The sequence below is a fragment of the Lineus longissimus genome, chromosome 13 (genome assembly GCF_910592395.1).
Source record: "Lineus longissimus chromosome 13, tnLinLong1.2, whole genome shotgun sequence".
NCBI lineage: Eukaryota > Metazoa > Nemertea > Pilidiophora > Heteronemertea > Lineidae > Lineus > Lineus longissimus.
Genome location: NC_088320.1, coordinates 14,581,696 through 14,594,671, shown reverse-complemented (window position 1 = coordinate 14,594,671; position 12,976 = coordinate 14,581,696). Strand labels below are relative to the sequence as shown.

Here is a 12,976-nt window from a genome sequence, read left to right as displayed (position 1 = left end):
GTTGACCCCAAGGTGTTTTTTTAGTCTTCAAAAACTTCTTTTTGTCAGGAGTGACTGACATACGTATACCATCAGGATTTTAATTTCCGATTGAACACAGCTCGGAGGGTTAAAATCACTTTCATTGTGTTATGTACCTAAACATTTGAATACTGTTGGTGCAGCCTGTATGCGCGATGTTCGCCTAATTGACATTGATAACAATTCAGGAACGTATTATGTATAACCTGGACTGAATAAATACCGCCAGAGCTGTAGTTAACAGACGCATGCAGAAAAAAACTTATCTTCCCTCACTACTCCAATTAAGCTGCCGTTTTTAAAGCGAAGCAAAATTATTTTTTTCACGAAAGTTTGTCAGTGTGATCTTCCGAACACCAAACGTGGCGTCACGAGAGCTGAACATCATTTTAAAACTTCTGACGACACAAATTTAGTAGGAGTAAGTGTTCCTTGTCTCAATTTGCTTCAGGACAAGTGCTTTAGATACTTAAAGATATGGTGCTTCGTTTCCGGAATCATGAGACCTAAAGGTAATGACTTCTGGGAATGCACATTGAATCAACCTCCGTCTTTAGGGTGTTATACTATTGCTGTTACTAACGGTTTAGTAACCTTGGTGCTAACTTTAGACATGTGTATAAAGATTAGAGGTCTAGAATAGGACGGTGGGGTGGGTGTGTGTGGGGGGGGGGGGGTGATTACAGTGATGCATGAGCCGTTTAGCAATATACACGGAAGAGCTGCCTCCAACAATAATCGTTCGATTTCTCGCGTTGTTCAGCATTCAACAAAACCGATATCATGTTCCGTATCACCGAAACAGAATACAACATCGATATTATAAAACAATTTCTCCAGTTGCAAGGGGGATATTTGTTTTCAAAGGTACGCATCTAGTGTGATTGAATTGAAACTTTTTGAGTAGGTTTCCAGAAATATATATGTTCTTTATTCACACTGTTCTCATTACGTGTTCCATTGACTGATAGGTTGACGAAGAGCGTTATGCTACGTTTCTATCCATATTCGGTGGTTCTCTGCAGTGGTAGTCCGATTGCTAAAAGGAGTTCGAGTTCACCATCATGGAGGTGTTTACGTTGATCAATATCATAAGTTAAAGGAGGATATTGTGAAGTAATTTCAGATGATGCACAGACAGTCTCATTTGGACAGGATGTGAGAAATTTACAGAGAATTTTGTTCGAACTGTCCAACAGGAATTGGAAATTGGCCAAATTAATGAAAAACGAATAGGCGGCTAAGAGAACTTCGTTAAGTGTTAGTGTTGGAACAAATTTTATTATTTGGCCAATAATGATGCCTTGTTTTTGATGAAATCATTTCCTTGGGGTTTTCTTTTTTTATCGCTCCAGTTTGTCGGCGATATATAAGCCAAAACACAAATGTTTACCGGACGCCGCATGAAAGTTCGGTTTTTCATGCAACATTGAAAAACCAGTTTAAATAAGTCAGGTCTTTCTCATTCCCTTCACCAAATAAATCTGGATCATGACGTCACCTCGACAAGGCAGTGATACGCAGCATCGACCAGAAGATTAGTTTACCAATCTTGACATGAACCGAGAGCTTCTTTATCCAGAGAGCCACCTGTCAAAATGCCTGATGGAAACAGCCAAAGCTAGTAGCAATTTTTCTATAAAAATGTGATGATTTGCTCGTAGATTTTAAGGTAAAAAACATCTACGATGATGACAACTGGCGAGGCCACTTTTTTCAGCACATCCATGAAGCGTGGACTATGTTTGTATCCCACACATCTCTTGATTTGGTTCTATAATTTGGTGCTATTCGCCGTTTACACACATCGGGGTAATACGCATGTCGCAGTAACGACTAGAAAATTGGTCTATCGTGTAACCAAGAGCTTCTTTATCCAGGGGTGCCAACTGGTGAACTAGATGTTATAAAAATTAATATTTCATGCTCGTAGATTTGACGGTTAAAACCAGCTGCGATGGCGACAACTAACGAGGCCATTCCTTTCACCATATTCAGAGAGAATGGTACATGTTTGTATCCAATATATCCCTTGATTGGTTTCTATGGTTTGGCGGTTTTCCCCGTTAATGTACCATCAACATTAATCATGGCAGTAATTGGCTTTCCAGCAAATATACTTGCAATTATTGGTGTAGGATATGAGCGGCCATACACATCAACGTCGCTGCTGCTACAAGGTTTAGCCGTTGCTGACAGTCTGGTCTTGGTTTCGGTAGTATTTGGCAAATCATTACAAGACTTGTACATCTACACGGGTTTTTGGTTCGAGTATATTTTGTTTCATGCGCACGCATACAGTTATCTCCGCACACTGATTTTCTTTTCAAAGACTGCATCCATTTATATCACCATTTGCGTTGCCACAGAGCGATTCATTGCTGTCTGCAGGCCTCTGTGGGCGGCAGCTATATGCACAAAAAGGAACGCCTACATTTCTCTATTCGCGATCTGTTTTGGGGCGTTCTTGTATAGAATCCCCCTGTTCCTCTCATATGGAGTCGAATTCCATTACGACCCTTGCTCGCGTATGATCTTGCCTTGGTGGAACTATACTGACTTGTACTTTGACTATTATTTCTTTACCATATACATAGTAAGCCTTCATATCCTTATCAATTCATTGATACCGATAATTAGTCTCACAACCCTCACCGGCTTGGTATTATCTACCCTCAAGCAGGCGACTATTTCTCATCTCACCAAGAATGACGTACAGCGGGACAAACAAATGAGGATGGTTACGTATCGGGTGGTGACCGTGGTGGTTATATTTATAACACTGGAGATGCCAGGCGGGCTTTCCGCACTGCTTGGAGCAATTCAATCATACTCAAGTCTCGATTTAGACTTTGATATCTATTCGGGTGTTCTCAATATTTCATACTTTCTGAGCAATTTAAACAGTTTTGTTAATTTCTTCATTTACTGTTCAACAGGCCAACGGTTCAGACAAGCCCTGCGGAAGGTATTTCAGTGTCGCCGAAGTTGATATTGCAATGATGACACGAATTCCCGATCTTCTTGTGAAATCTAGAGGTTGGCTCTTGTTTCTGCCTACAAAAAGGAAGCAAGAAGCGACTACATCGCCCTGTGGCAGTGGTTGAAACAAGATGATTTTGATCATGAGTCATATGAAACCCTTTGTTTTTATTAATGTCGAAAACAAAAGCATTCACCTCACTCTCCGGGCCCCATCTTAAAAGAGTTGCCAGTTTTCGACTTCAATATGTTTGTTTTTCCCCTGTTTTATTAATATCTTTTTTTTCTGTAAATGTTCGAAGTCTATTTCTGATTGAGTTTCAAATCGTACAGTAAAACTCATTGTTCGTTATTCGTTATTAGTAGCGCGGGAAGCGTCTTCCAGCTGCCCGATTGCCCCGAGGTCGACTTTCAGCTTCGGCCCCGTCATTGCATCTACGCATTTCATCATATAGGAATGCGATTTATTTTTACACACCTGACGACGCCGATTGGTTACCCATATTTTCGGCACTTGTTCATAATTCATTCATGAGAATGACGTTATGGGAATTTCCTCCCTATGTAAACCATGTCTCTCATGTCTCAGTGTACGCAGGCCAAGATGCAACAGGCGAACGAGGTTTACAATGATGATTAACACCAGGTACCTTGTTCACAGGAACTTTACCCAGAGTTTCACTGAATGACTCACCTCTTCTGGCTTGGTTCATTTGTTTTACGCGCGATTTGTCACGTTGTTAGTTTCTTGTTTTTCTGCCGGTGAAGACAATTACGGCACGTGCTAATTTATACGCAAACAATGGACCCAGTTAAGGTCTGGGACAAGGGTGTGGTCAAGGGCGTGGTTAAGCGTAGTCAGACACGTTAAGACACATCGAGTGAAGTTCTGAGTAGAAACCATGTTTTTTAGTTTGTGGACAGACTTGGTTTCGCCAGTATTTGTTGAATCGATGCCGGTCCTGTGCGACTACACGGGTTTTTGGTTCGAGTGTATTTGGTTTCATACGCACGCATACAGTTATCTCCGCACACTGATTTTCTTCCTAAAGTCTGCATCCATCTGTGTCACTGTTCGTGTTGCCACTGAGCGATTCATTGCTGTCTGCAGGCCTCTGTGGGCGGCAGCTTTTATGCACAAAAAGGAACGCCTACATTTCTCCATTCGCGATCTGTTTTGGGGCGTTTTTGTAAAGAATCCCTCTATACACACAAGAACTGCCTCCAACAGTAAACTTAAACATTAAATACCGGTATCATGATCCGTATCACCGAAACAGAATACAACAACGATATTATAAAACAATTTCTCAAGTTGCGAGGTGGATATTTCTTTTCAAAGGTACGCATCTAGTGTGATTGAATAGAAACACGTTTAATCGGTTTGCAGAAATATATGATCTCTATTCACACTGTTCTCATTACGTGTCCCATTGACTGATAGGTTGATGAAGAGCGTTATGCTGCGTTTCTATCCATATTCGGTGGTTCTCTGCAGTGGTAGTCCGATTGCTAAAAGGAGTTCGAGTTCACCATCATGGAGGTGTTTACGTCGATCATTATCATAAGATAAAGGAGGATATGGTCAAGTTGTTTCAGGTGATGCAATGACCGTCTCATTGGGAAAGGATGCGTGAAATTTGTTCGAACTGCCGCACAGGAATCGGAAATTGGCCAACCATGAATGAAAAATAAATAGACGGCTGAGAGAACTTTGTTAAGTGTTAATGTTGGTAGGAGGTTTAATATTTGGCAAATAATGATGCCTTGTTTTCGATGATAATCAATACATTGATGAAATCATTTCCTTGGGGTTTTCATTTATTAAATCGCTCCAGTTTGTCGGCGATATATAAGCCAAAACACAAATGTTAACCGGACGCCGCATGAAAGTTGGGTATTTCATGCAACATTGAAAAACCAGTTTAAATAAGTCAGGTCTTTCTCATTCCATTCACCAAATAAATCTGGATCATGACGTCACCTCGACAAGGCAGTGATACGCAGCATCGACCAGAAGATTAGTTCAGCAATTTTGACTTGAACCGAGAGCTTCTTTATCCAGACAGCCACCTGTCAAAGTGCCTGATGGAAACAGCCAAAGCTAGTAGCAATTTTTCTATAAAAATGTGATGATTCGCTCGTAGAATTTTAGATAGAAACATTTACAATGGTGAGAACTGGCGAGACCACTCTTTTTAGCACATTGATAAAGCTTGGACTATGTTTGTATCCGATATAACGCTTGATTTGGTTCTATAACTTGGTGTTATTCGCCGTTTATACACAACAGAGTGATAAGCATGTCGCAGTAACGACCAGAAAATTGGTCTATCGTGTAACAAAGAGCTTCTTTATCCAGGGATGCCAACTGGTGAACTAGATGTTACAAAATTATCTATTTCATGCTCGTAGATTTGACGGTTAAACCAGCTGCGATGGCAACAACAAACGTGACCATTATTTTCACTATATACAGAGAGAATGGAACCTGTTTGTATCGAATACTGCCTTTGATTGGTTTCTATGATTTTGCGGCTTTCACCGTTAATGTACCATTGGCATTAATTATGGCAGTAATTGGCTTTCCAGCAAACATACTTGCTATTATTGGTATAGGACATGAGCGGCCATACACATCAACTTCGGTGCTGCTACAAGGTTTAGCAGCAACCGATAGTCTAGTCTTGATTTTGCAAGTATTCGGTGAATCAATGCAGGCCCTGTATTACTATACGGGATTTTGGTTCGAGTATATTTTGTTTCATGCGCACGCATACAGTTATCTCCGCACTATGACTTTCTTTTCAAAGACTGCATCCATCTATATCACTTTTTGTGTTGCCACTGAGCGATTCATTGCAGTCTGCAGGCCACTGTTGGCGGCAGCTTTATGCACAAAGAGGAATGCCTACATTTCGCTATCCGCAATCTGTTTTGGCGCCTTCTTGTATCGAATACCCCTGTTCCTCTCGTACGAGGTGACATTTCTTTACGACCCTTGCTCACGTATGATCCTACCCTGGTGGAAGTACACAGCTTTGTACTTTAACTATTACTTCCACATCACCTACATAAGTGTCATTCATATCATTATTAATTCATTGATACCAATAACGAGCCTTATAATCTTAACTCGCTTGATATCATTGAGCCTAAATCAGGCGACTACTAGACATCTCACCAAGAAAGACGCAGAGCGAGACAAACTGATTAAGATGGTTACGCATAGAGTGGTCACAGTGGTGGTGATATTTATAATTCTAGAACTCGCGGGCGGGCTTTCCCAAGTACTTGGATTAATTAAATCCTATTCAGGTCTCGATATCGACAGTAATGCTTATTTTGGCGTTATCAATATTTCCTACTTTCTGAGCAATTTGAACAGTTTTGTCAATTTCTTCATCTACTGTGCATTGGGACGACGGTTTAGACAAGCCTTGGGAAAGGTATTCAAATGTAACCAAAACTGATATTTGATTTGGGAGTAGAATGTCAGAAAACAAATGCTTTTCTCTCACAATTTAGCCATAGCATGTGGTATCTGGACAATAAGAATAAAATAGACCATCATCAATACAATTTCCCGGTATTAGAAAAATAAAACATCATAACATCTCTATGAAGCAACACGGCTCCTCAATGATATACATGTAAGCAACTCGGCTGTCACAGAGGCATTGATTTTTCATCTCCCAGGCGAGATGTCACAAATACGTTGACTAATTCCATCCTCTTCAAGTCTCGATATCTCAATATTTCATACTTTTTGAGCAATTTAAACAGCTTTGTCATGTTTTTCATCTACATGAACTGTGCAACGGGCCGTCGGTTTAGACAGGCATTGAAGAAGGTGTTTGAATGCAACAAAACATAAATATGGCATTGAAATGTCCGTAAATACCCCCTAGCTCACATCATTAGAGCTATATAGCTGCCGGCGTCAAAGCACGTTGATAAATTAGAAGAGAATAATAGAGAATAACTTCGGTATAAGTAAGTTGTGGTGGTTTAACGCGCTGTTTCCAATGATAATCAACACGTTGATGAAGTCGGTTCCATTGGGGTTTGTGTTTTTTACTCACTTCTATTTGTCAGAAAGATATATGCGACTGATATGTTGTCAACAAGACATAATACAAATGTTCGCCGCATGAAAGCCAGGTATTTCATCCCACATACTAATACAATTTGGATCATCAAGTTAACATCAAGTATTTCTCACTCAACAAATAAATTCAACAAAATCAACGAATAAAACTTTGTGTGTGCGGAGGCTTTGAGGCTGTTGGCTCGGGGGGGGGGGCATATTACACAATTTCATTGTCCCACGTTAAACATGGATGCGCAGTAGTTCAACGTGCATAGCTGTTGAGCACATGCAAGCATACCGTAGTTTCCAAGTGAGAATTGTCGGTCGACAAGACTGTTCGGCTCATTTATTCATGGGGTTATCGTCCCTCGAATAGCATCATTTCACAGTCTAGTATAAGTGCATTGCGCCGATATTTGATTTCAATGAAGGGCTAAAATACTATGCAGTCATTAATCTGCGTTATATAATACTTTGTAATTTACGCATATAATATCCTTGTCGTTGTCGTCCTTCAGTTGCAATTGCATAACCAAACGAATCTGAAACGAGAAAGATCCAATCAATATCAATTCAGCGGCCTTTAGAAATATGTGGTTGTGGTGGTGGTGGTTGTGGTGCTGGTGGGGGGGGGGGGGGGGTTGCGGACACTTTTCTAACACCTTAACAGTATATCAATTCATTGAAACTAAATCTTAATTATGCAAAACCCAAAACTGTAGCAGCGTCAATCATATCGTTCCACCGGGACAAATAACGATTAGAGATATTGTTATAAACCTGAATATTTTCGTGCTTAATTTATTTTTGCATTTCGCGATGAAATCGACCATTGCAACGCATCAGGTAGTCAGTTTTATTGATATCAACATGTCTTATTAATAAAATTTAATGCTTTGAAATTGCTAACGGACACCGGTCACACCAGCACAGATACTGATGTTGTTGAGCCATTCGGAGTTGGACAAGGCTTACACTGATGGGTGCTGGACTAGCTCTTGAATGTGCACAACAGTCAATGATAATGCAACTCGGACAGAGTTTAGAGAGCAGTGCTCAAGTAATACTGATACTACTAAAAAACTATTCAAACAGATTGCGTCAGCAGTTGGAGTTTACGTTCACTCTGACTATCCACAAATCTACGCCAGTGAGTATCTCTGTCACAGGGGTGCTGATGTAGTTGACGTTTTCTGTAACTGGTTACTCAGAATGGAAGAGACGTTCTCAACTCTACTGAACTGCAACATTCCTCTCATCATGACAGACGAAGATTTGGTGAGACATTCCCAAGAAACAAACTGTTACTACTGCAATAAATTGTTAGGTGAGGACAGAGTTCAAGATCACAATCACTACAATGGAGAATACAGAGGTGCTGCTCACAAAGCTTGCAACTTGAACGAGAAGAAAGCCATGTTTGTCCCAGTGTTTTTTCACAATCTCAGTAATTATGATGCTTACCTCTTCATCAGAGATTTGATGTCTAGATCACACAAGAAACTGAAGCTTCTTGCTGAAAACGCAGAAGAGTACATTTCATTTGAGTTCGGTTGTTTTAAATTTTTAGGCTCTTACAGATTCTTACAGTCTGGCTTGGACAACATCACCAAATCGATGGAAGATGGTGACTTTAAGATAACAAAACAGTCTTACCCCAATCCTGACGATTTTAAACTATTGAGGAAGAAAGGATCTGTGCCTTATTCATTTTACACGTCACATGAAAGTTACAGTGTTACTCACTTAGAGAAGTCTATGTTCTTTGATGAATTGAAGAATGAAATGTCGGATGATTCAGTTTACCTAAAAGCCAAAGACATATGGGATCATTTCAAGATCAGAAATCATGGAGAGTTCATCGACCTGTACCTCAAAACAGACGTTCTTTTGTCAGCTGATTTATTCGAGAAATTCAGGGACGTTAATTTAAACAATTTTCAGATCGATCCTTGTCACTGCTATTCAGCACCTGGCTTGACCTGGTTGGCCGGATTGAAACACAAAGACATAAATCTCGAACTTCTTACCGATACCAATATTCTACTTACTTTGAAAAGGCAATAAGAGGTGGAATTTCAGGTGTGATGGGAACAAGACATGTCAAGGCAGATGTACACCACAAACTACTCTACATCGACGCAAACAATCTCTATGGCTGGGCTATGATGGAAAGTCAGCCTTACGGCAGTTTTCAAATGTTTCACGGTAATAATAGTTTGAACAAAGAGAAGGTCATGTCAATTCCTAAAGACAGTAAAGTAGGATATCTTTTCGAAGTGGATTTGGCTTATCCAGAGGAAATCAAGTTCAAGTCAAAGAACTTTCCATTCTGTCCAGAATCGCTTTTCATAGACGACGACGAATTAAGCCCTTACCAGAAAGGGTTACTTGGTGACGAGAAGAGGTCAAGGGTAGAAAAATTGATCCTCACACAGAAGGACAAGACCAACTACATCGTGCATTACAGACTTTTACAGTTTTACTTAAAGCAAGGAATGACACTAAAAAAGGTCCATTCTGTCATCAGTTTCAAACAATCAAAGTGGTTGAAATCATACATCGACTTCAACACTAAAAAGAGGATGGCTTCTACTACTGATTTCGAGAAAGATTACTTCAAATTAATGAACAATGCTTTCTACGGAAAGACATGTGAAAACGTAAGGAACAGGGTAGAAATTGAACTGGTGACAGATGGAGAAAGTGCCAAGAACTTCATGGCAAGTCCCAGGTTTTCATCGATTAACATCTTTGACGAAAGTAGCGCTGCAATTTGCATGAGACTCACAACCATGAAGTTCAATAAGCCAATCTACATAGGAGCTGCAGTACTGGAGTTGTCCAAGCTGCTGATGTATGAATTCTACTACAACATACTTCAACCTTACTTTGGTGAGAAAAACCTAGAACTTCTTTATTTGGACACATCCTCTTTACGACACTAGCAAGAAGAAAGTGCCAGGCCACTTTAAGGATGAGCTGGGAGGAGACAAAATGCTAGAATTTATTGCACTTAGGAGTAAGATGTATGCGTACAGAAATTAAAAATTCAGAATCAAAGAAATTGAAGGGAATCGCTAATAATGTACTGAAGAAGTATATTACATTTGATGACTACGTTGATTGTCTTGAAAACACTAAGACTTTTAATCACAAAATGCGTCATCTGAGGTCAGAAAAGAATCAAATGTATCTGGAAGAGATTGATAAGAAAAGCTTAAGCCCTTTCGATGACAAGCGTTTCATCTTAGAGGATGGCATCTCTACATTGCCTTTCGGTATGTACTATTAAAAATACATTGATTACAGTGATTTAATGAATGTTTAACCTTAATTAGATAACTGTAATTAAATCACTGTAATTAAATCACTTGAATTAAATCACTTTAATTAAATCACTGTAATTAAATCACTGTAATTAAATCACTTTAATTAAATCACTTTAATTAAATAGAAAATGGACTTCATAATTTTTGAGTATGAATGCGATGAAGCCATATTTGAGCTTAACTTAACAGACCCATTGAACATAAAATCGATCACTTTGAAAACGGTAGCGTTTTACAATTCGTGGTGGTCAAGCGATATGCTACCAGCGCATGTCCAAATATTCATGTTTCTTTACGAAGAGTTTAGATTTAATAAATCACTGAATGCAACCATAATAGATAAGTGCATTGAAGACTTTAAACATAAACCCGGTATGACGCCAGATGAACTTTGTTTGAATTTTTTAAATAACCCCTCTATTAGAACAATAATCAAAAAACAGTCAATCTACATTTCCACACTCTCGACATTTTAGTTTAAGTTCGTTTTGTGAGGTATGGCAATCATACATAAAAGAAAACGGAATAAGCCATGTGAAAATTTACTGTGACAAAAATTGCCTAGTCCTTGAACTTACAGAGGACAAATACTTTTACCTTAATAACTTATTTCATGGTATTGTAAATGATACACCAGCTGGCAAAACATTCTCCTCACACTTTGCCTATGTGGTAAATGAATGGTTCGGCGTTAAACAAGATGTGTTCAACAAAAAAGGAAAATACTACTCCACCAAGCCACTTAACTTTTACAGAAAAGAAGTATTCATAAGATCAAATTTGGTTGACAAAACTAAGACCCTCTACAACAATAAACCTTCTGACATTTTATGTAATTTTCCTGTTGAAGATGGTGATCAGGTACAATACCAGAGATATGAACTCAATTGTAAGAAAATAGTGAACAAAAAATGTACAAATCATATCAAATTTGAAATCACTGATGAGAGTGGTAAAGTAATTAATTTCAGAGGGAGCACAGTTACTTTAAATTTTTCACTTGAAACTAAGAATAGTGTGTTTGAATAATTCTACTCCATTAAACTAAGATTACATGTTTTAGGAGTTATGTCATGGTTATGTTTGCCTTCTGGTTTACTTCCTTCTGGTTTGCTTACTTCTGGTTTACTACCTACTTGAAGCCTGTCTCGTACTTTCTTGTTGGTTAGAATCTTAGGATAGTAGTAAATGATGACTGCAAAACCAAATGCAGCTAAAATGACATACAGTGCTGTACTCCCGGAACTTCCAGTATTTTCAGGCTCTGGTCCGGGTTGAGTTGAACTTTGTTCGGGTTCATCGTCTTTCCTGGGTTCATCGTATTTCCTAGTAAACCTCTCCTTTTTTGACTTCTTGAATTCCTGAGATCTTTTACCTAATTCTCGAGACCATGCAATTTGTTTTTCTGATCTTGCTGTCTTAAGGGGCTTTTCACTGTCCGTCACTCGAGCTATGCTCTCTAGCTCTGCTCTCTGGATTTTGTCCTGCTCCACTTCCATTTAATCTTCTGAAATTTTCATGTTCACTAGCAGATTTTGGTTCGTGACAATGTCCTAAAGTGATCAGTGTTGATGAGGCAAGAGCAGTTAGTGCACCCATTCTCAAACTAAACCATCCTAACCATTTGTCCAATTCATTGGTAACAATGTAATCATTTCTTAGGTCTTCGTACAGCTGGTCTTCATCATCAACAGGCAAGAACAGTTTTGTTAATTTAGTGTAAGTTTTTAAGACTGTCTTACCCAATGAATCGTTAAGTCTGGCAGCCATCTTTGTCATGTAAATTCTATGGTGTTTCAATACTTCCTTCTCATTCATTGCGTCTAAGTCATTAAATGTAAGCTGTTTATTTAGGAAATCCTTGCTTTTACCTGTTGCAACAAGCACCTCAAGGTCTAGTTTAGCTTTAAGGCCATTTTCGGTTAAATTTTGTTGACAGTTAGTCGGACTTTGTCCTGAGAGCGTAGCTCCAGTTGACCCTAGTTGACAGTTAGTTAAATTTTGTTGAGAGCTAGTTGACCCTAGTTGGTCACTAGAACTGACTAAATTTGAACTATTTAACGCCTTGTTAGAAGCTTGTTGATTTGTAGTGTAATTCTGGTTGTAATTAGCAGTGTTCTGTTGGTTTGTAGTGTAATTCTGTTGGTAATTAGTACCTTTCAGTTGCTGATTAGCAGTGTTCAGTTGCTGATTTGTACCAACTGAATTTGAGGCTGTATTAACTGGGATCACTCCGATTTGTTTCATTTGTTGTTCAATGACAGATGCTTCCTGATTAATCATTTATTTGAAAGGAAAATCACTTCCAGGAAAATCACTTCCAGGAAAATCCCTTCCAGGAAAAGTCCTAAGAGCATATCTCGATCTGGTAAGTTCTAGACTACATGGTAAAGGGTAACATTTACTGATATCTTGCACCTCTAATGCCTTCAATAGAATTTCACTTTGATTATCGATTGCTTGTTCATTTTCATATTCAAGCCTGTAATTTTTGAAGAAAATGCTTCCTAAAAAACCAGACCATAGAGAGCTCAAATCATCCAGTCGG

The 12,976-nt window shown here is 39.0% G+C and overlaps 1 protein-coding gene across 1 annotated transcript in view; it reads left to right on the top strand.

The window, feature by feature from the left end:
• LOC135498015 (BRCA1-associated RING domain protein 1-like) overlaps window positions 1–12,976 on the top strand; it is a 293,715-nt gene that overhangs the window by 261,059 nt on the left and 19,680 nt on the right. The gene's annotated exons all lie outside the window — the stretch shown is intronic.